General features: G+C 30.4%; 1 long non-coding RNA gene across 1 annotated transcript in view; it reads right to left on the bottom strand.

Annotated features, from left to right (window-relative positions):
• The window catches only part of LOC117340315, a 29,863-nt gene extending 6,769 nt beyond the window's left edge, over window positions 1-23,094 (bottom strand). Inside the window, exon 1 of the long non-coding RNA XR_004535431.1 lies at window positions 21,911-23,094. This is a non-coding gene — a long non-coding RNA (uncharacterized LOC117340315). The remainder of the gene's footprint in view (window positions 1-21,910) is intronic.
• Window positions 23,095-23,514: the final 420 nt, after the last annotated feature.

Genomic DNA, 23,514 nt, shown 5'->3' with positions numbered 1-23,514 from the left:
TTCACAGGTGCAGGCAATTCTCTTCCCTTCCCTTTACGACAATCTGCAATGCAGAATCATGTGTCACTATTTTTCTCTTTATCGACAGTATTCGGTACTGCTTTGCCTGGAGGGAAATTGGCAATTTTCATATTGTAAATACACCTGTACTAGGTTATCTTTCATTGTCTGCGGCAGTAAGATTCAGTGAGGTAGCACTATAAAGTCAGTTCGGCGCTATCACATGGATACAAACACTGGCATACCGCAGCTTCACAAAACCCGCATACATTCAGCACAACAATACTTAATCAAAGTAATCAACATCAATCAGCACTGAATCGCCTGGAGGGAAATTGTCAGCCGGATTCTAAAAACACCTGTATCACTGTATCTTTCATACATTATTTGAAATTCAAATTTTATCTTACTATTTCCTTAATAAATGCATAAATATATCACTTCAACGACACATGGTATTCTAGTTATATTTGGTTTGGAATTGATACGCTATAAATTATACAGATAATATAGGTTGAAGACCATGTGAAGGTTAATGGTCGATATCATTGTCTCATTTGGAAATATAGAGGATATCTAACAGTGTCTTCAATAATACCAAATATATTTCACTCGTGGGGCTAATATTTTGATATTTTTCACGAGTGCGCAGTAGGCCTGTAATATATTTGGCATTACTGAAGACACTGTTAGATATTCTGTTTATTACATTTTTTATCAACGAAAAACCTACCCCGTATGCTAACTAGGCCTACAGCGATAATTTGTAAACAAAAAAAGTAGTTCCCCCTGTCCAGGTGCTGACATATATGTCGGACTTTCTGATTGGTCAATTATTTTGGTATTTTCTAATCATTAATTTGATTGGTCAAATCAGCAAAAGTGATATTTTTCACTTTTATAGAATGAATAATTTTTGATATTTCACTGGTAAAAATGTAATAAATTCAATTTCATCACTTGACATGAAGTCAAACGTTTTTGATGGTTGCTGACTTGCCTAATGGTTCCTTTGTCACCATCTTAAGTCTCATCTGAGACTATGGCTTAACCATGATTTGAACTAGATTAATGTGGCAGGTTTCGTCGATAAAGTAGAATACTCTTACTCTCCCAGAGCGCCTGGTCTTATACTCCTTGTCTTTTTCTGAAGTCTCTATGCGGATTGATGTTTTTGTTTATACTGTGTCTTCATTGATGTTGACTTTATAGAAACAACACAAAAGAGTGATAATAACGAATTCCAGATCATCATCATCATCATCATCATCATCGTCGTCGTCATATTTAAATGGTCATCGTTTAATTGTCTGGTTTTATAAACCTTGTTTGTGGTCTATGTTCTCCTTGCAGGTCTATATTTCCTGTTCATATTTGGCACTCACGTTATAGGTTTTGAGGTAGAATGAAAATTTCGCATGCATACGGTATTCTCTGTTCTTTTAGATGTTGAGCTTGTTATAAATATCTGGGATAAAAAGATACATTTTCTGAAAAGTTTATTCCAAAGCTACGCTCGAAACAACTAAAGCCAGCACAACATCTAGGAATTCAGATATACAGAAGGTACATATTAATTTACCACCAGCCTCAGGTTTCTTACCTACATTATTTAAGTTTTACAATATAACGTACCAGGCGCCCCTGTGTAGATGGTTTACATGTCACTTTTGATTGGCTTCTCCCAGACAGGTTTCAGTACCCGGATGTCTCCAGCTGTCTGTCTGAGAGAATGTTTAGGCTGTGAAAGACGTGTCTTAATTCTTCTTTTAAGTTGTAAGCGTCTACAAGTATTCTAATACTCCTTCATTACGACTAAAATCTATATCGACTAGGTATTTTCCTTGAATGTAAGTGATGAGACGTTTACTAATGTCACGTGATAACTTTTACATTAGCGTCATACTCGTTTTGATGGTTTGGTGCCTGTTCTCAGCTATTCTCGTTGATATATCATACCTATATCTGTCCCGATCTAACTGCGTTCTCTACTCTAACAACTATAAGAAGTTTACGGCAGGGGTACGCTATGTATAAACAAAAAAAATTGAAGTGGTGTCTGAATTATTTTATGCTACGTGAACAAACGTATAAATCTTTGATGAACTTCCTGTGTCTAACGTTTTTTCAGTAATTTATATGCATATTATGTGTATTCGAAGGATATAGTAAGCAAAATGTAGGATTCTTGTTAAGTTATATAACTTGCAATGTTCTTATGTAACACTATCGGATTTCTAACGCCTATATGGTTCAGGAAAGAGATGTGGCTTCAAGCGCATGTTAGCCGAGGCCGACGAAAACTATTGATTTTTAGACCGAATTCTGTCTAACTAAACACCCCGGTCAGCGCTCCGCACTCAGTTTTGGCAAGGATCACAGCTTTCTCTGACGATTTTAATGGAACTCAATATCTGATTACGTCATACAATTGTTTTCTCATTTATGGGTTATGTTTGTAACGTTATAAAAACCTAGTATCATATAATGTATCACAGCAAAGCAATTCTCTCTGTCAGATAGTTCAATAATGCTTCCCCATGTTCCAAAGTATTTTGGAGTCCTAGTTAAGGTTTTCACAGGTAAATAATATATAGTTCGTGATATTTTGAACTTAACTATTTGTTATAACTTACTTTTTAACATGTAGCTTGAATGTTACTAACACAAGGTGGTGTAACACACAACTTGTAGAACACCAGATCAACTAAATTCTGTAGTTCTACGATGCCTTTATTCAGGCATGCTAATGTGGTGTTCGACTAATTCAATATCACTGCCGATCACATAAGATTACCGAGTTTTGCTAATATCACACAAGGTCCTATAAAATATCCTTTACGCGGGTTTAAATCATTAAATTATCCCGCTTCCGTTTAGTACTCTGGTCACGTGATCTCGCATTTTGGGGATTACGCCACGAATCTCAGACTCGGCCTCATTATGCATACCATACCATTTCGTCATACATTAGAACTCGTTTCCTCGTTCTAGATTTCATTGTAAATCGATCAGTCATAATGAAAATATAGTAATATATATTGATTCTCAGACTATGATAAATTATACTCACAATTTAAATAAACATATTTGTTTTCTTAAAAGTGAGTCGAGTAAAATTCTGGAACGCGTACGATGTCTGTAGACATGTTAACATAGTCTCTAAAAAGTGTCAATATCACGTGATCATTGATGGTAAAATGTGGTTTGTTGTGTAGGTTTCAAATAACACAAAATGGAATACAAATATTCTGTTACAATTTCCAATACATTTAATATATCAATTATCATTTTCATATTTATGGATATGAATGTAGGAATTATATCAGCAGTTTTATAGAAGTTAATCTCTTTTGAAGTATATTCTGACAATTATTGTATGAGAGAAGACAAACGCAACCTCAGAAAAAAACTTAAGGAACAATGGTAATAATATGACAACAAACGGAACGAAATATACTTTAATAAGACTTGAATGAAGTCATTTTATGAATATTTTATAACTCGGTCTCTGGTGTGTGTTGTGAAGAAGCACTTTACGTCCATTACACGTCATTAATGACATGAAAATGACTACTTAGATCATGAAACTGATCCGGTTTGAAACATCCGGGGCCTTTTGCCTGGAGATTCGTGTATGTAGAAATACACTCTCTTGTTATCTGCAAAACGTCTATCATTGCTGGTACTGATAGGAAATATAAAAAGCTGACAGTTGATTTTGATTGATTCAACAAAAATCTTCTTGTATATAGCTACCTGTATAATTTTGTAATTAGTTAATGTTTACTTAAAAATAAGTTTACGTATTTGCCGTTTAAAAATGTATGAGATGTACTATGGATAACATATGCATGCTATTTGATGAAATATCTTTTAAAAAATACAGTGGTCTTCCAATGGAATAAAGAACATAATTCAACTATTTAAAAAAAATCTCCGTATTTATAAAACTTTTAGATGTGATAATACACTTTGAACTCCTGATATTCCGTGTTTCATTTAATCGAACACAACGCGCCTCAGGCATACACGTTTGTTCAATATATTTCTTTGCTGCAAAGCTAGACACAAGCTGTTTTTGGTGTTATTGTTTTTGTATGCAACAATCGATTCTGTGGAAATTCAAATATTTTACATTCATGCAGGTATATAGGCTTTGCCAGTGGCATCCGTCGCGAGCATATTATGCAATATATTCTAAAGATTCCGAGAGCGTATTGTAACACAGAACGATATCTCATATTCCTTAACTATACATTCTTGTCATTTATCTATAAAATACATTTAAATGTAAGTCTGTTTGAGGAAGCAAAATAGTTTTCTTTTTTAGATGAACCCTTAACTATTAAATATAGACTTGGACAAATGAATGTTAGTTGATATTTATGGGATTTGTTACATATATATATATGTATATTGAACAAAAGACTCGCAAGCGTATAATATAGTACTTTTAAATATTATTTAGGAATGATTAATAGGTTAATTAATACAATAAATCATTAACTTTTGTTTTTAGACTTGCACAAGTTAGCTCTATGTTTAGTTATAACATATGAAAGACTAACAAGCGGATAACACAATACTTTTAAACATTATTTATGAATGATACGTTCATTTATAAAATAAATCATTAACCTTTGTTTGTAGACTTGCACAAGTTAATTTTTGTTATAGTTATAACATATGAAAGACTCGCAAGCGGATAATAAGTACTTTAAACATTATTTATGAATGCTTAATATGTTCATTAATAAAATAAACCATTAACTTTTGTTTGTAAACTTGCACAAGTTAACTTTTGTTATAGTTATAATGTATGAAAGACTTACACGCAGATATTACAGTACTTTTAAACATTATTTTATATTTATGCATGATTAATTAGTTCATTAATAAAATAAATAATCATTAGCTTTTGTTTGTAGACTTGCACAAGTTAACTTTTCTATAGTTTTAACATATGACAGACTCACAAGGGGATAATACAGTACTTTAATACATGAATTTATGAATGATTAATACGTTCATCTATAGACTTTCACAAGTTAAGCATTATTTTATATTGTATTGTCTAATAATTATTAGATAATAAGAGTTAGATAATAATATATGTTGATAGTAATATTGTAACAGATTGAACGAGAGATTAAAAATTAATGAAACACATGAATTGGATATACCATACTGATAGTTCATACTGGATAATCAAAATATATACTTGATAACAGAAGAACATTGTTTATGTATATGAACTGTTATGAGCATCATGCAATACTTATCATTTAATAATGTTGATTAGCAGGAGTTAAGTCCTATAGCATTCTGACTAGAATATAATTATACTTTTTTGATTCCCCTCGCCTTTCTCTTTGCTACCCTTTGAATTGATATGCCTGTTGAGTAATGATGCGAATTAATCGTCAGTTCGCCTGCACTCTAATTCACATAAAACAAGGTTTCACTTACCTTGCTAATGTACCATTTATCTTCCAATCCACCACATATAGAAGACAAAATGATGCATTTATACCGGATGAAATGGTGCATAGCACCAATAGGTGTCCCTATAGTGACACACGAATGGAGGTCTATTATGTAGTTGACAGTATCTGTATTGCTAACATTTTGGTAGCCTTTCCCCTACAGGTATTGATATTGAGGGAAGATGCCCTGAGGGGAATCAGGAAAATATAAATATATTCCTGTCATAATGATATGACTTTACACCTGCTAATCAGCATTATTAAATGATGTTCATAAGAGTTTATATATATATACACTTGTACTTTAGTTATTCATTATATAATTTGATTAGCAAGTATATATTATCACTATCGTATATCAAATGCATGTATATCATCGAATCCTCTCGTCAATCTCTGTTATAATATTACTATATAATATTAACTTGTTATTTTTCGGCAATAAAATACCAAGTACCAAATAGCCTACTTAAATGCACATTTCCACGGTTATACAGCTTTGTATTTGTACTAGTGCTGACCAGAGGTGTTTCTCATTTGTACTTCTTTTACTTTGTCTCCATCTTCCAAATCTATCTTCCTGACGCTTTGCTTATCCCTTTCCTTCATTTTCATTCTCTAGATATGTAACGCCACTTCTCTTTCTTCTTTTCTCTGCTTTATCTTTCCCTATTATATCTCTTATGCCGTCATCCATCCCATTTCTATATATAACATCCCCCTTTCACTCTGCATGTTCTTTCTCCCATATTTCCTCTTCAAAGTTTATCATCGCTGTCGTCATGCATCCATTCTCGTTTCAGTTCTTTTCTTATTCACACCAGTTCATTAATAAATATTCTAGCGAAAGTTGATTAACTCACATAACACTTAGGGCATAATATACAGTTAAGTATTTCTTAATGTCGACAAGAAAATGTAATCTCTAATGATCCGTGTAAGTATGAATACATTATATTTTGATGCATTTCGATCTTACTACACTATAAGAGTAATTTATCTCAAGGACAAACTAATAAAATTCTAAAAAAAAATTATATATGAAATATATCCATATCACGAACAATTTCAGTTTGCATTAATATTTTGAAGTTTGTCTTATATACGATTTTGCGTTAACATCTACGATTTCATATCTTAATTGTCAGGTTATTTTGACATTTCTGTCATGTGACAGTTAAAAATTGGCTTGTTGTTGTCTTGTCACTGGCAATCACTCATGGCGTTGTACTTCAGTAGCATAAGCTCAAGTCCAGTTACAAAATATCTATTCAAACGTATTTCATTACTTAATATTTACTAATTTCCAATTAAATTCAATTAATTATCTTTTTTTATCAACAAGTACAAATGACATATCTAAACTCACATGGTCTTATCTCTATGAGGAAAGTCTGTACATTGAACATGGACTTTGATCCCTGTGTTGTCCTGGTGATATACTAGGTACCGATGTGAGCGATATGTTGTCATTTCCTGATATCATTTGCTAATGGCTTCGTGATAGACTGTGACATACCTCACAGCCTCTTGGTAATGCATACATGACTGATTGGTGTCTGTGTAAAACATATTATAAAATTTCATGCAAGGCATTTCTCGTTGCATTTTCCTTTAAAACAACTCCATTCATCATCCCGTTAATTCCATCAAAGATGTCCATGCACATTTTGTTTCTACATTAGGCTTCTAGTTTCAAGTCCATGTTTTTATTAGGTGTGGGAATATTTTAATTTTTTTTTAATTATAAAACTTAATTGTTTTATATAAATACAAATAAACAATCTTAAAAAGCATTTAGATAATAACATGATTACTGCGTTACGTTTCTCAAAGTTTATGATTCCTATAATCTTCGAATTAATGATCGAATGAAACATTCATTATCCGCTACTTTCAATGTGTCTACCTTAACAGAAATATTGTATTTCCCCTTGGTTTCTTTAATGATGTTATTTTTCTGTACATATTATTATTCATATCTCGTAACTTCTGTCTTTCCTGTCTTTATGATCTGAGTCATAATCATAGCGATTTTTACACCTAATTCAAATTTTCAATATAAAAATTAACATAATAATATTTCAGGACACATGTTAGATATTGATATCGATATTTTTTACAAACATAAGTATGCATATAAAGACGACACAGAATTCCTTAGAAAGAGAGCTAACTGTAACAACACTTCAGAGAGTAAGTATGAGGTAGACAGTATATTTCACATGCTTCTATATAAAAGATATGAATAAGAGTCACGAAAAAAAGCAATAAACACAACAATATATTAAAACAAAAGGCTAAATACATAAGCACATAGACTTAATATGCGTTTTTTCTCCCATACGAATGTTAGTAGCAGTGTAACACAAATTTGTTTAACTTATTAGCTTCTTTTTCTTACCCCCTTCCTTTCATACTTTAAGTACTTGTTTACTTCTGTTACATTTATATAAATATCTTATAAGATACAACATTTATTTCCACATAATAAAATGATGGATATCATAAGCTTAAGTAGATAATGTATTATCATTGTTATCTGATTGGGGAGGGGGTTTCTTTATTCATCAATACAATAATTCAACTTTAACTTTATTTTTGTTTTTGATAAAATGTAATCAAAACGAACTTTGATAAAAAAAATATATAAATGCAATCAACTGAATTGAAGGCAAAAGAGTCTTATTTAAATGTTTCTATACAACCAGGAAAAGGTTCTAAAGACTAATGATAACTTGGTAACTTACCTAGCATTTTTATATAAAAAAAAAATGTTATCCATTCCTAATATTTTAACTGATTCATAGTTTGACGTATATAGTATATCTCATCGTATATTAGGCAAATAAGAAAGGAAGTTCGTCAGTACCTGTTTTAAAATCAATACTTGAGGTTTGAGGAATATCAATTTTAATCAATAACAATTATCATTAAGTTAAAATATTTGTTCTCAATTTACATATATCAATTGAAATACCGATTATTGAGACATATATAGAGGAAAAGATATGGTAGTACCGGGCGATATAAAATCTTTGTGAAAGAAATAAAGAACTAAATCAAATAAAGAGAGGCAGAACTAAGACCGTAAAGGATGTGGACTGTAAGGTTTGACAAACAACCAAATTGATTCCACTCAGACATAATGTACCATGAATGCATCATTATCATTGTTCAGGTTGAATTTATTTTAAGATTCAACAATTACATTTAAACAGTAATTGCTCGATTTGAATAATAGATACAATAAAAATATAGAACATATCCGTTCTAGCATTATTCGTCTTTTTGTGTAGTTTTTGAGAGGACGATAATAGCATTGTAGAAACTTTAGAAATTTAAATGGATATCAGTTTCTGGATGAATATTCCATTTAACGCATTTATTTTACTAAAATCAAAGGTTTCTTTCTAAAGCAAGTAGTATTTGTAGGTATATTCAGGGTGTCAATGTAATTAAGGTAACGTTTAAAATTATCGTTTTTTTTCTATTTAAGGACTATTCTTGTATTGGTCAAGTTTGTTGTTGATTAAATTTGTATAAAAAGGTATAACATGACGAATAATCGTAAAAACAGTGTTTATATCGAGTTATATTTAGTTGCGCAATGGTTTTAAAAGTGCCAAAATATATGCAAGCATCTCCTTTTGCAGAGGAACCAATCAGAAGGTTTGGAATCAATAAATTCACTTATGGGGCTCCATCAAGGGGCGCATTTTAATTAAAAATTAAAATGTTTGTATACTTTTAAGTTTGAACATTTTAAAAGATTGTTTGTACATATTATAAGCTCGCGAGTACAAGCTGTGGATGAATAATAAGCATTTCATCTTAAAAATTTTGATTTAAAGAAAATTATCTGAATTGATAATATTTGCTGTTTTAGTATATTTATGATATGTGTAATAGTTTTTTATTATTATTATTATCTATTTACACTTAAAAATAATTAATAAGTTTGAAATTTGGAATAATTAGAAAATAACATTTACTTTTAATATTTCAAGCCATCAATGATTTTATAAAGTTTTTTCTACTGTAATGAAATTTAGAAGAGATTAGGACAGTATATGTTACGTTGATTATGAACATTCCTCAAAATAATTAAAAGTTATTTCACGCATAAATATAATTCTAATTAAATGCTGCGAAAGAATTCACACATTTTTAAATTTAATTAATTTTCACGTTTCCCTTTTGTACTTATATCGAATTTCAAATTTTATCCCATCGAGTATGAGAGTAACCTGATGCAAAATTATGAGCACAAAGTTGCAACCCCAAATTAAATATTGGTTAGCTTGACATGACTGTCATATACATTTGTTAAAATATTGCGTTTCATGCTTAATACACAAAACAACTTAATTTTCATTTTGTTTAGGGGGCTGAAGATTTCGCCAAAGTGTATCTTAAAATGATAAACATGACGGAACTTTTTACTCTTTTCTTGTTCTTACTTGTTAATGATGCACTTACCATTTAAATAAAGTGTTTATATTTCTGTCTTCTCGAGATGCCATATTTTATAATTTAAAAAAGAAATATGTTTGCTCTGAATATTGGACATTTTTATATTCCGTTAATTCCTTTTAAAGATTCTCCCCAAGTTTTGCATTTGCAATATGCTTCATCTTCCTGTTATGAATCAATAAAACTTGACCACAATTGAAGTTAACATTTTTGATATTCTACATTATGACAAAAAAGTCCACAATGATCTTAAAAGAGATGTGAAATATGCACAAGACCTCAGTCAGGAGTTGTAAATAAACAGGTCCCAGTAACTGGCATATTTTTACATCATCATCGTCGTCGTCATCATCTTTTTTTACAACGTTACTAAACAAGCATTATCTAACCTCCTAATAAGATATATAATATCTGCCTGATTCTAAAGCCAAGTGGGTAGATTCATCCTGACATGTTTGTGTATGTGTATCAAGATAAAAAAAATGAATATGTTTTATTTATGGCTTACTTTGTGGTTAATATTGATTCGAGGAAACAGTTTGTTATTTTTTTAATAACATTAGCGGGGCTTGCATGTCATTCGGATGTATCATAATATGTGATAATGTATCTATAACTTCAGTCGGACTCAGTGACGATTATTCACATATTACCTTTAAAACGTTATCTAGTATAATTTCGATTGATTAATTTAACCTCAAGTACAATCATAATTTAATCATTATCATTACTTCATATACATTTCAGTATTCGTATTTTAATAATACTCGTAACAATCAGTTAAATATGTTTTCAAATGCTTTTAATATATTATGTTTGTGAAATGCTAATTCATGTTTGTAAAATACAGATTCATGTTGTTGAAATATTAATTCATGTTTTGTGAAATAGTAACTCATGTTTGTGTAATACTAATTCATGTTTGTTATATGCTTACTCATGTTTGTGAAATACTAATTCATGTTTGTGAAATACTAATTTATATTTGTGGAATACTAATTCATGTTTGTGAAATACAAGATGTACTAATTTATGTTTGTGAAATACTAATTCATGTTTATGAAATACTTATTTATTTGAACACATCCAAATATACTGTTTATCCCTGTCCTCAGTTTTTCCTCAATTTAATAGTTGCAATGGTATCGGTAAATCGATATATTACTGAAAATGGCCTTGTTGTATAGCTGTTCCTTTAATCAAGAATTAGATTTCATTTTGATGAAATTGCAGGAATATATCATACATTTCCGAAAACTTGGAAATTAATCAAAAGGTCATCAGTTTGGCAAAACTTTGTTTCCTGAATAAAACAAATATCATAAAAGATAAATGTAATCTTTTGCACCTGTGATTTTTATTCATTATTTTGTAAACCAAAAATTTAACAATTGTCATTAAATTCTTTTTTGTTGAATTGTAAATTTGTTATATCCTATCTTTTTCTCTCATATACTACATTTTTTCTTTGTCTCGAGTATCAATGAACTGTTGCTCAGTGTGATAACATCCGAATATTGTACTAGTACCTTTAAGATTTTATCTCTATAGGACCATACGCTAGTTTTTATCCGTTTTGTAGCGTGATTAAAGTATATGACGTGTTAATTTGATGTTCGCGAATTCCTTATCGACTAAGTCATAGGCCACTTACTGGTTCATGTAAGCGGACAAATGCATTCCCACATACACGTAAGCTTACTGCTGTTTTAGTAATGCGAAGTATATAATAAAATAAAACAAATCTGTCAAAGAAATATAAATATATAGTAAGCTATGTAAATATGACATTCCTGTTGTATTAAATTTGAGCTCTGTTGTTTTGTCAGTATAGTTTTTACAATAAAAAGTTCAGATGATATCATCAGATAAAAATATGTCTAGATTGTAATGATAAATCATTATTTTGATTGGTTTTCATAGTGGATATTAATTAAAAAGAGGAAATATTGAATGAAAATAATTTTGTTTATTGTAATAATGCAAAGAATGTTTGTTGAGACATTGTTCGAATATAAATATCTTTAAACAATGTGCCCTAAGTATCAATTTAAATATTATTAAGATAATATCTAATAATATTTCATCATAACGAATGTAAATGATGAATTTAGTCGTAGGCGACTGTTATATAATATAATATATAAGTTATATTGGTAACACAATTGCAGTAAATGAATGATCATCAGTCATCAGTATAGGTGTATACTCTTCGTAACGTTTCTAATAACATTCTAATTTGATTTAAGTCAAACCAATATTAGATTAGTACATTTACTTTATACTTTTTGATTGTCGTAAATTTCATCTAATACTAAGAGGGAGATGAATTTAATCAAATATATTAGTAAACAATACACAAACATATATTCACTTAGTAGCATTAACAAGTGGAAATATAATGTCAGATCTGAGATCAGCAATATGTTCAATAAATACGTATGCACCGTATATTAGGGTTTCGGTATACCCTTATAAAGAATGTATATATCAAATTATCGTTCGTTCCTCTGCAATAAAGATTTGATAAATGAAGACAGATATGAAGATACGAAAAATTGACCTTAATTTGTGACTTTTTAGCTACGTATGATGGCATGTTCGCCCAAGTGATATTACGATGCAATAATCGTTTTATTACATGGGCTATATTATTGGGACAAAAATTCAAACATTAAAGTCATCTCGATCTCTCCTGAACAGAACAATTAAATAGCAATATATTTCCTCCAGATAATTCAGACAAAATCGCAGGAATTACTAAAAATTAAACAGACGAGAAATAGATCAATGCGATCAAGGATAGGAAAACAATTTCAATCCTTTTTACTTTTCAAGCTGAAACAAAATATCAATTCAAAGTATAACTATAGTTACGAAATTGATATATCTTGTGGTGACCGCTCATGATATGATCTTTCATTTTGTACTGACGTCATCAATTCCTGTGGACATTGTGGATGTCTTCATCAGTTTTCTTGTTCATATATCTAAATCAATATATCACACTCTCTTCTTTTTTATATAACGAAAAATTAGATGTTGGACAATATTATATTCATATAGATTATCTTATAGATTCAAGTCATCAATGGTTTTTACCATATCACCCTGTGAATTACACTCAATTATTCTAACTGTATTCTATTTTTTTTCTATTTATCCGAATTATCGTGAATTTTTTAATAGTAAATACTGTCATAAATCCGGAAGCCGACGTATGCGAGAAATATATTATAATAATTTCTTGTATTCGTATATGATGTTGTAGGCCAACTCCACATCGTTAAACGGAACTACTTACTTGGAATATATGTAATTAATTGGTTGTTAGATCCTGTATTTTCTTATACTAGAATAAACTAAAAATCATACAAAAAATTAAGATAAAAAAAGATAACAGGATAACTCAATAGGAAAAAATACTCTTTCAGTTAATTTCTCATTACACACACTTTTTAAAAATTAAATGTATTTTAATGAAGAAAAAATATGATCAAATATGCAAAACTCACTTTATCACAGAAAATTTCATATATTTCGTATAACACCCACGCTGCCTTAATAGCGTAGGTAATTATCGTTATTTAATGCATGTAAAGAGAAATACTAGTAACAGTTATGTTACACTTGTATGTCAGATACCCTGGTATATCAGTGTTCCTCATTAAAAATCCTAATCGTTTAGGCGATTGATGCATTATTCTGATTAGATTTCAAATCAGCAACACACTAAACAGATTTTTCATACATTACATATACCAGAACCTAATTTCTTGGAAATATGTTAAGAGGAATTGTCTGAAATCTATGATAATTTTCCGATTTATAACTTACGTTTGCTTCTACACGGTTTGTCTATCAAACTAAGGAAAAATAGCCTTAATTAGACTGTCTGTCATATAAATAGACTCAGTGATAATTCTCTTCTTCGGAGTGAGACTGGTTCATGTGCAATTGAAGGTTTGTCGATGTAACTACGTCAAGTTGAACTTACAATCGATCGTCAAAATGCGTGTTTCTCGTTTTCAGAATTTACTTAAAATCCGCCACATGTATATGATTTTACTTGCACCTTTCTTGAAATGAAATACATTTGCCTTAAATTCACGTGCGTTCTTATAAGATTGTTTACCGGAATTTAGAGGGAATTCATCCAAAAGTTTCTCCAACTGCAGCGAAGATCGATATTGCTAGGGAAGCAAACCTTTGATCAATTGCAGTAAATATATATCTTGCAGGAAGTTTGGTAGACAATTGTATAGGCTATCATTGATCTATGTAGTAACAAAAAGTTTATCCTTTACAGTTGTACGGCTTACTCTTGATAATCTTGATAAACGTATTGGAACAAAATCCTGCCATTTGTTATTCATACTTGGGTAGAAATCAATTTTCTGACACTTTTGTCTGGAGAAAGTCTTGGTTGATAGAATTCCTTAAACACATTCAATGCAAGAATGAGACTTATTATAAACATTTATAAACATACATTTTAGTAAACATATCGGGATTTATTTACATTTCCAAAATTGTCTCATGTATCAATAATTAAAATGTGTATCTAGAAGAGACGAAGCGTTACTTTCATGAGTCTCCATGCAAATCTATATTTTTGTCGTGTTCTGCTCTTTTTTTCTCTGTCTGTTTTAAGTTTGAATTATGATGTCATTATTCTTTCGGTTTTCTCTGTTCTTTGGGCGTACTATGTAAATATTGTGTCTAGAAATATGCATACTTCAACTGTACCCAGTATTCCATATATATTATTCATAATACACATAATATTCACTGCAAATATTGATAACAAGATCTTCTAAGAGTAATCACTCAATGCGTGTACTTATTTATGTGGTAATCGTGTGCAAAACGTTATTTTCTGTCCTCCAAAGTTAATAAAAATAACATTAATTGTTCATGAAATCTTATCGAAATATATCTAGACATTCAATAATATAATTCGATATCTATGAAATTCTACGTTTTGTAAGACATACGAATTTAATTGATTCAATTTACTGCTTTAGTGATTGATACAGAATAGATTAAGATTAAAATTCATTCTGCATTAAGCAATTAATGTATTTAATGTACATGTACGAAGATAACAACTCAGGTTTAAAGATGTCCCAACCTAAAGGTAGATGTCAATTAAAATGACATTTTTCTCATATTTCTTTCACTACACGAATGCCCGTCATCTACGGCTACTGCCTTATCATAAGCATTTATATTGGGATATTCTGTCATTTTGTTTTATGCTTGATAACATCCATCTAAACTGCATCTGGCTTTAAATTGTTCACGATATATTGTCTTATATTGATTTTTCTGATTTTTCTGATTTTTTTATACTTAACATGTAGGGGTTAGATATATGGAGAAATACCGAAGCGTTATCCTGGCCCAGTTGTAATTAGTCATAATTATTGAGGTAATTTATCCTAACCTATACAGAATGACAAATACAACTAAAATCTCTTCTTTCATGTTTTGTTTTCATTTGCTATTTCTAAAAGGTTATATAACGTAGGAATTTCATGTAATATCATCAATGTTCAAATGGCATATTATAAGCTTATGATAATATAGTGCTAGCATTTGATATGAAAAACTATCTGAATATTTTCTGTACAACAGTCTGTTTGTCCCAGACAAAGCAAAACATATTTTCATATCCTAATAAGAATTAAACGAAAAGGTAATAATATGCTCTGATTTCTTTACCTATATTTAACTCAAAATGTACAAATTGGTCGTTTTATTTGTTGTTAGCCTGAATTTTATTATCCTGATTTATCCTTTATTCTAAAAGTTTCCAAGTTTCTGATTCTGTCTTGTCTGTAACCGTGTGTCTGAACCAATCGTAAACCACTCCCAGTGTAACAGAGAAACCGTCATGTAAGTTTCAATCAATTTGATGTTCTGATATTAACATTTTCTATCAAATTACTTTGATTTAATTTTGCTTGTAACAAGCATTTTCATTGGCTAAAAAAAATATGTTACTGGCCATAACGTAGAAAAAATGACGTCGCCGTTTGTAAACGTCGCTTTTGCCTGCCTGATACAGCAACTGAATAATTTCTAAGATAAAAAAAAAGTTATTCAATGAAAGTAGATTTCCACAGGGATTGTGTATATTAGATTAAATTTTAAGGATTAACTTAAATGTAATATTTATGTTGTGGATCTATAACACAAAGCTCCGGAGTGTACTCACATCATAAACCGCTTCGCGGTTGTTTACAGGGCTCTCCGTTTTTTGTGTGAAATAACCATCAATAAAAAAATGTGTTCATGTTAATCGTGAAATAATTGCACGATACCGATTTTAGTTTTATTTTTGGAATGCAAGTACATGTGCAGCGTGTTTTTAAATTACTCACGTAACCATAAATTAGGAATCTAGCTCATTTTTGGAATGCAAGTAAACATGCATAGTGCATTATCTATATAATTATCAATTTATAAGTTTATTTTTTGAAACTAACAGCGAATGCAAATTATGTGCATCTGCATTATCAAACATTACGTAGAACCTGATGCATCCTTGAAAACCCAAACCAGTGTTTGATAAGTTATGCATTATCGATTTGATGTGTGTAAAATCTTCAGACAGAAATAGTTTATGATAATAAGAAGACTGTGGTTATTTCAGAGATTCCCTACTCGATATCTGTTGGCGGAAATTATGTTAAGTGAGACTTTTCCTGTTATCATAGTTTTATTAATATAAATGTGAACGTTTATTTCGTAGAATTTATAGACGCTAATTGACATTTCATGACAAAATGTTATAGCAAATTAGTTGAAATATGTTTTTATAGCTTAAACAAATACTGAATTTATTAACATATAGAATTAGCATAACTTAACTATTTGGGAAAACAAATAAGAATGTGAATATCTTATTTTGGATGAAACTATTTAGTATAGATATATTTATAGAATTATATATATTATTTTTATTATATTAACCATAACACAACACTCTGTGAAAGTGAATATACACTGTTCTTATTGACACTTTCATTTTCAACTTTCATGTCAATAAAAATAAACAAATATTGACATGTTAGACAAGAAATGCGTCAGTGTGCTTACGGAATATTGTTTTCATTAAGAAGTTAACGTTATCATTTTAAACTATTGAACAATTTTAACCTTGAAAATTCCTCTTATTTACGATTTCCAGTGAATCATTTATTTTTTCGTTTTACTTAAATAATACACAAACAGTCTATTTCATACTCAACAGTATCGTTCATTACGATCAAATAAGGTCAATTTCATTCATATACATACATTTAACATCCCTAATATGCAAGGAGGATTAAAATATATATATTGCACTTGGTCAAAATATTTTGTTAAACATACATTTTAAGTGCTGTTCAATTTCTATTGACATAAATGTCAACTATAGATTCTTCGAGATTAAAATAACAATATATCGATATACATTTCCCACTATGTAAGACGTTGGCTATATGTACAAGCTGTAAATATTATCTTTAATAATTATATGTAAGTCTGAGATTTACTATATACTCCATAACACGTCACAGGCAATATGTGATACTGGCACGTGGAAACTATTCTAGGAAAGATGAGCAAAAATATTTGTATGTAAGTTATACGACTTGAAACATTATATGAGTGTATTTATACACATTATGGCATACACCATGGCTGGAAACGTTTTAATAAGGCACTCTTTACAATCAAAGATTAACACACACGATTAATTAAACATTTTCATTATAAATGAATAACAATATATTTTCGCTCAAAGTTAGTCGTTAAATTGTAGTTAAACTTAATTCTTTGATTTACATATTAGTTATATCCCAGTATGACGAATTGTTGATTGACATGTTAACAGACTTTTCTGATAACTTATGAATGTATGAATTTAAATACAGTTTAAATTAAAAATATAAATCTCGTTGTAGGATGTTTCACTTTATCCCCTCCAGTGCCCCTGGTAAACCGTGTCGATCCAAATAATTTACCAGACTATTTTCGTTGCCTGTCTGGAATACTATCCTCGTGAATGATTTGCATAAACATGTTCACAGAAAATAGGTATATAAACAGAATATAGAACTTCGTTCACGATTGTATATAAGGTAATCCATTTTCGTTGTTATAAACTTAAAATTCAACACCAACACGCTAATATTCACTAGATCGTCTCCGCCATTATTTTTTCTAGTTCATGTCTCAAAAGCAGCCAATCAGCATTTTGCGCGGGCTCGGCAGCGTTCGTGACCTTTAGAGGTTCGGCTGGTAATGCCGGATTGGAAGGAGATGGAGAAAAGCATGAGATTTTTCACAGATTTGGTAATGTTGGTATAGTCTTTCAAACTTATTATATCATTTTAATTGTGTTTGTAAGTGTACTTTAGTATAATTGTATTGATATGTGAATTGAGATGGCGATAGCAGTATATATGATAGAAACATTGGGTTCTTTCTTATCATGCGAATTCGGGGCGTACATCTTGATGTAGACATCATTATAGATGCTTCTAGGAAGATTCCGTATCATGTTGTATGTTTTCTCTCTTCTTTTCTTACTTTCATCTTCATTATAACCCATGAGAGATCGTTGTGTCACACGAAACACGATATACTCTTAGACAATGCTCCTTGGCCGATTATGCCTGTTAAATAGCAGTATTTAATCGGCCATACCAAACGAGGTTCTGTCTAACAATACAATGGCATTACGCGTTCTCATATCTCGTTTTAAATACATCGTAGATGGTAATGCACTGATTTATGAGTATATTTCTATGAATAGAAATGGAATATGTGCTTATATCACGATAATACATGGTTATTGAGTGTTCGCTGTTGTTGCAAATTTCAGTACATATCAAACAATAACTGAGACATCAAATAAGCTACTTACAAGGTATAAATTATACACAGAGGTTCTCTTAAAATATTGTACTTCAGAATTAAACCTTCGTCTATATAAGATTTGTAACTGACATAGTATTCGATGTTTGCTTTGTCTGTCACTGCAGAATGTATTGAACATTGATATCGATGCCTACAGAACAGAATGTCGGTGAAAGGCCACTCTCATTTTTTATGTTAAGTGTTTTTACCAAGTATGGATGTTGCTTGTGTATACAGCGTCTGACCCCCAAATTGTTTTCATATTGTATGAAATTGCTGAAAGCTATATAGATAAACTCCATTCATTGTTTTTTACCGTTACTGACATTTTCATGTCGAAAATACAGTAACTGCATTAATTTTTTATTATTTATTACAGATTTAATCGCTTAGGAAAGTAATTATCTTAATGACATGTACGTTTAAAATTGCATTTGTGTTGAACGATCATGGGGATAATAACTCGTAAAGAAAATATTTTTTACTAGAAACATTTTTTTTTTTATTTTATAATTTTCTATTTTTATATTACAAGATTTTTTATTAAAGCATTTTTATGTAAATATATAATATAAAACTATTGTTATAAGCTTAATTTTAAGTTTTAAAATTTATGTACAAAATACAATAATACATGTTAATACGTGTTATGATGAAATTGACCTTATCTGCTAAAACATTATATAAATAAATCGCGTGAATTTATTTACTTTTATAAGTATTTAATATGACTGGAATACGTTCCTGGTAAAATATTTGGGTCTACATTTTCTTGATAATTTTATAAGGTTTTACTAAAACTCCATATTGGTGTTTGTATAATAATTGTATATTTTAAATATAAAATACAATATTGAGTATCAAGTGTAATGTGAAAAAAAATAATATGTTTAGTCGTAATGCAATGTTATTATATTATCAAAGTTATTTTATGTACAATATTACTTCATTGAACTTAGCTACCTACTTGGGAAAAATCCTAATACGTTAAAAAGACAGTTCAACTATAAATACGCTAATACAAAAAATAATGTAAGTCTTAATATACTTGATTTCCCGTATAAAGGTCGAACAATGGATTTACCTATACTATTCTGCTATATGACAGTACTGAATTAAAGAATGTTTTCATTTTATTTAACAATGACTTTGATAAGATAAAATAAAATGAATCATTGGGTATAGGGCAATTGAATTATACCTATATATGTCCTCTCCTTAAATAAAGAATATTATTTTTGACATTAAAGCTGACATTAAACCAAAATAAATTTAAATTTGATTCCTGCATATTATTTATATTAGCATAGATGATAGTTTATTAGTTTGTTTAAACTAAATCTCTGCAACATTAACATCTTAACACTTGATATAATGGTATTTACTATGTTTATAAAATAGTATTCTGATATGTTTTGTGTTGATTATTTAACTTTTCAAACATATATTACATTGAATAAGATATTTTCGAACGTATCAATGTGAAAACGAGTATGTCTGCCTTTATAAAAACGTAAAGTAATACTTAGGAAAAGTTTACTTTAAAAAATAACTTTAAACAACTGAGATGTTATGATATAGGCGAAATAAAGGCTAAATAGATTGTGTATGGTTTTTTCGGATTATGTTCAGATTTAAGTTTGTTAGTAACTTAATTTTGCTTTTACAAACCAAAATAAGTATGTAGCATGAACAGATATTTATATTTAGATAGCAGCGATCTAAATATCGCAATAAAACACCTCAAGGTCTAACGAATTCCTTACTGAAGAGAGTATTCTGCCATGTTATTTACAAGCTCTGTATAAGATATCACAAATATGAAATTGCAGAATGCTTCTTATTTCACGAAAATATATTTATCATTATTTTCAAACAGCATAGGCGAAATACTAAACATCCTAATTAGGACTCACAACTTACAATTTTATGGAATTAATAGTATAAATCTTTAAAAATGGACAAAGAAAAATGAAGTTTGATCTTCGTGAGATTGCCCTTCACATTGTCTTTTCCTTTCTCGTCACTGAAAGGTCAAAGGGCATCAATAGTGGACGCCAGTTGTATAATAGTAATGATAAATGAAGTTTGATTATACCTTTTGTGATGGAATCTTTTAACATGATTGTTTACCATTTATCACTGATCATGACTCTTTTGATAACGCTCTCATAAAAATAAACAAGCAGAGAAACAGTGCTAAAGTGGAGCAATATGATACATCCCATTATTTATTTTGTAAAAACAGTCTGTGACATTGTCTTCTATTCTTAAAGAGGGTTTAATGCTAACTTAACAATAACTCAAAAAAAATTAGACCTTCTAATACCTGTATAGAGAGGATACAATTTAAAGGGGGAAATATATGTATATAATCATATTGCTGTACTGTTACTCGGTATAGCTTACCCATACAAGGATCGTTCCACGAGGGTGGGTACCACACTCTCTAACCAAGCATTTAATAGATGTTTAAATTTGAACGCATCATGATTTATGTGGATTCTTTTTTTGACGTATCGATAGACAATATATATGTTTAAATAACGCTTACAAGCCTCGCAGTAGATAGTTATCGCTGCTATCATCATGGCCGTCATATCTAATAGGTTTGTGTGAGCGGTGCGTGTAAAAACACATAAAAACACTAATCAGTGGCGTGGATAGATGCCCGTATGTAGAAATAAATTGTTTCCGATAAACTAGTGTATATTGCTTTGATATACAGGTATATACAGGTAAATGTAATTGTGTGTACTTTTGATGTAATTTATTAACGAAATAATTGGAGTTTAAACCCAACAGAAATGCAATTCATAGTTCCATACTAACTTTATATGAATTCATTACGAAATACCTATATGCTGTTAAATTTATACTCATATAGGTTTATTAATTTTGATTACTAATTAGTAATTTTGTGTGTGTTATCAACCTCTGTTGATCAGCATGGTTTAACGTAAGCTATACTGCCAAATCAGTTATAAAACTGTCAACATTGTATGGGAGATATGCCCAAGTGGATTTACCTGTTCATAAATATCCGGATAGATGTATACTTTCCAACTCGGAATGAACAACATAGTGTCATCTTTGGGAATATATCTAGGAAGTATTACCATAATCCCATAGAATCTGTCATGTGATCATTTTATCAACATAATCCAAGCTGTGAAGAATCATCTGTGTGTCTGCTGAAATCGACATGTCTGAGATTAACAACGCCATGTCGATCATTGAAATTAAACATCCGGGAACTTTTACGAAAACAGTTCCGTGTATATATGCTCGCGACACATTGCTATATCACTTTGAATGGGCTTTTGTTTTAATGACACATTGATTACACCTTGTAATATTGAAATCCTAAATTGTGTTGTTAATATGTCATCATTGATACGTGACGATGTCTATTGAGTTTGTACTTCGTGGTTCTCCCACCTTTCTATGTAAATTGTTCATAAGCTCCTCCTATCGCCTGAAAGGTCTATATTGATACGAAGTCATCACTCTTGTAAAACATTCGAATATCCTTAAACAGACCGGTTCCGCTACACAGCTGGGAGGCCTGTCCAGACCGAGAGGTGGGATTTAGCTTCGTAAAGAATTAGGTCAAAGGTCAAAGGGGATTGTTTAATGCTGTGGCGTATTATGCAGACTGTCTGCGCTGCAGTGTGTGCAGTAACTGTTGTTAGTATGATTGCGTGTTGCACGATGTTATGACCAGAGCTCGCTATAACTCCAGACGGGGGTGGTTTGTCGGGTACAGTGAAACAGTTAACACATTTAGTAGACAGGATTGGATATATAGGAAATTTACTTGGATAATATGGATTCAAGCAAATTATAAATCGTTGTTTATTTTGTGTGACTTTTGTCATATACATTTGTGAGTGGGATGTGTTTTTATTCATTCTGTCTTGGAGTTTTGTACATATCTTTATTACAAAGGCCTATCCCTGTGACATAGGATGCTTCACATTTGGATAAACTTGTTATGTGCAGCTTATGTGACTTTTCCATGGTTTCTTTTAAAAGGATATAATCAAATTGTAACCCACATGCTATTGTCAACACTTGATAGGGTTACATGTTTGTGACTTCATAACAAAGGAGGTGTACTTTGTATTTTGTGGTTATTCAGAATTATGGCCTCAGTAGTATACTCTGTTGTTTTAGAATAAAGGCATTTGTAGCTGTTATTTTTGTTGACTGCCTGAGTTTACATAACACAAAGCCATAAAAAAATGATCTATGATATTGCATATATATATGTATATGGAAATATCAGTTATATCTGAATATTATATAAACTATTTATGGTTCTTAGACATTCAAGTTTAAGCTCTGTTGGACATCCAAAGATGACTTTAATGCCAGTTACAAACTCTGAACACGGGATACAAAGGTGGAAACAATTCATTTATCAAATTTCTTCTTGATATGACCTCATCATTAATAGAAACAGTACCTACCGCTGATTTCCTATATCCGTCTGTGTCTTCTTGTGACGATGTTAAGATGTCAGACAGTTTGTCATAAACGCCATGTTTTCGGGTCCTATGGTTCCCATTCCAAACTCCAGATCGTTAGTTCGAGCTCTTTTCAGGTTAGCGTTGTCCATCTTCTCTTA

The sequence above is a fragment of the Pecten maximus genome, chromosome 13, assembly GCF_902652985.1.
Source record: "Pecten maximus chromosome 13, xPecMax1.1, whole genome shotgun sequence".
Lineage (NCBI taxonomy): Eukaryota > Metazoa > Mollusca > Bivalvia > Pectinida > Pectinidae > Pecten > Pecten maximus.
This window is presented reverse-complemented; position numbering and strand designations above follow the sequence as displayed.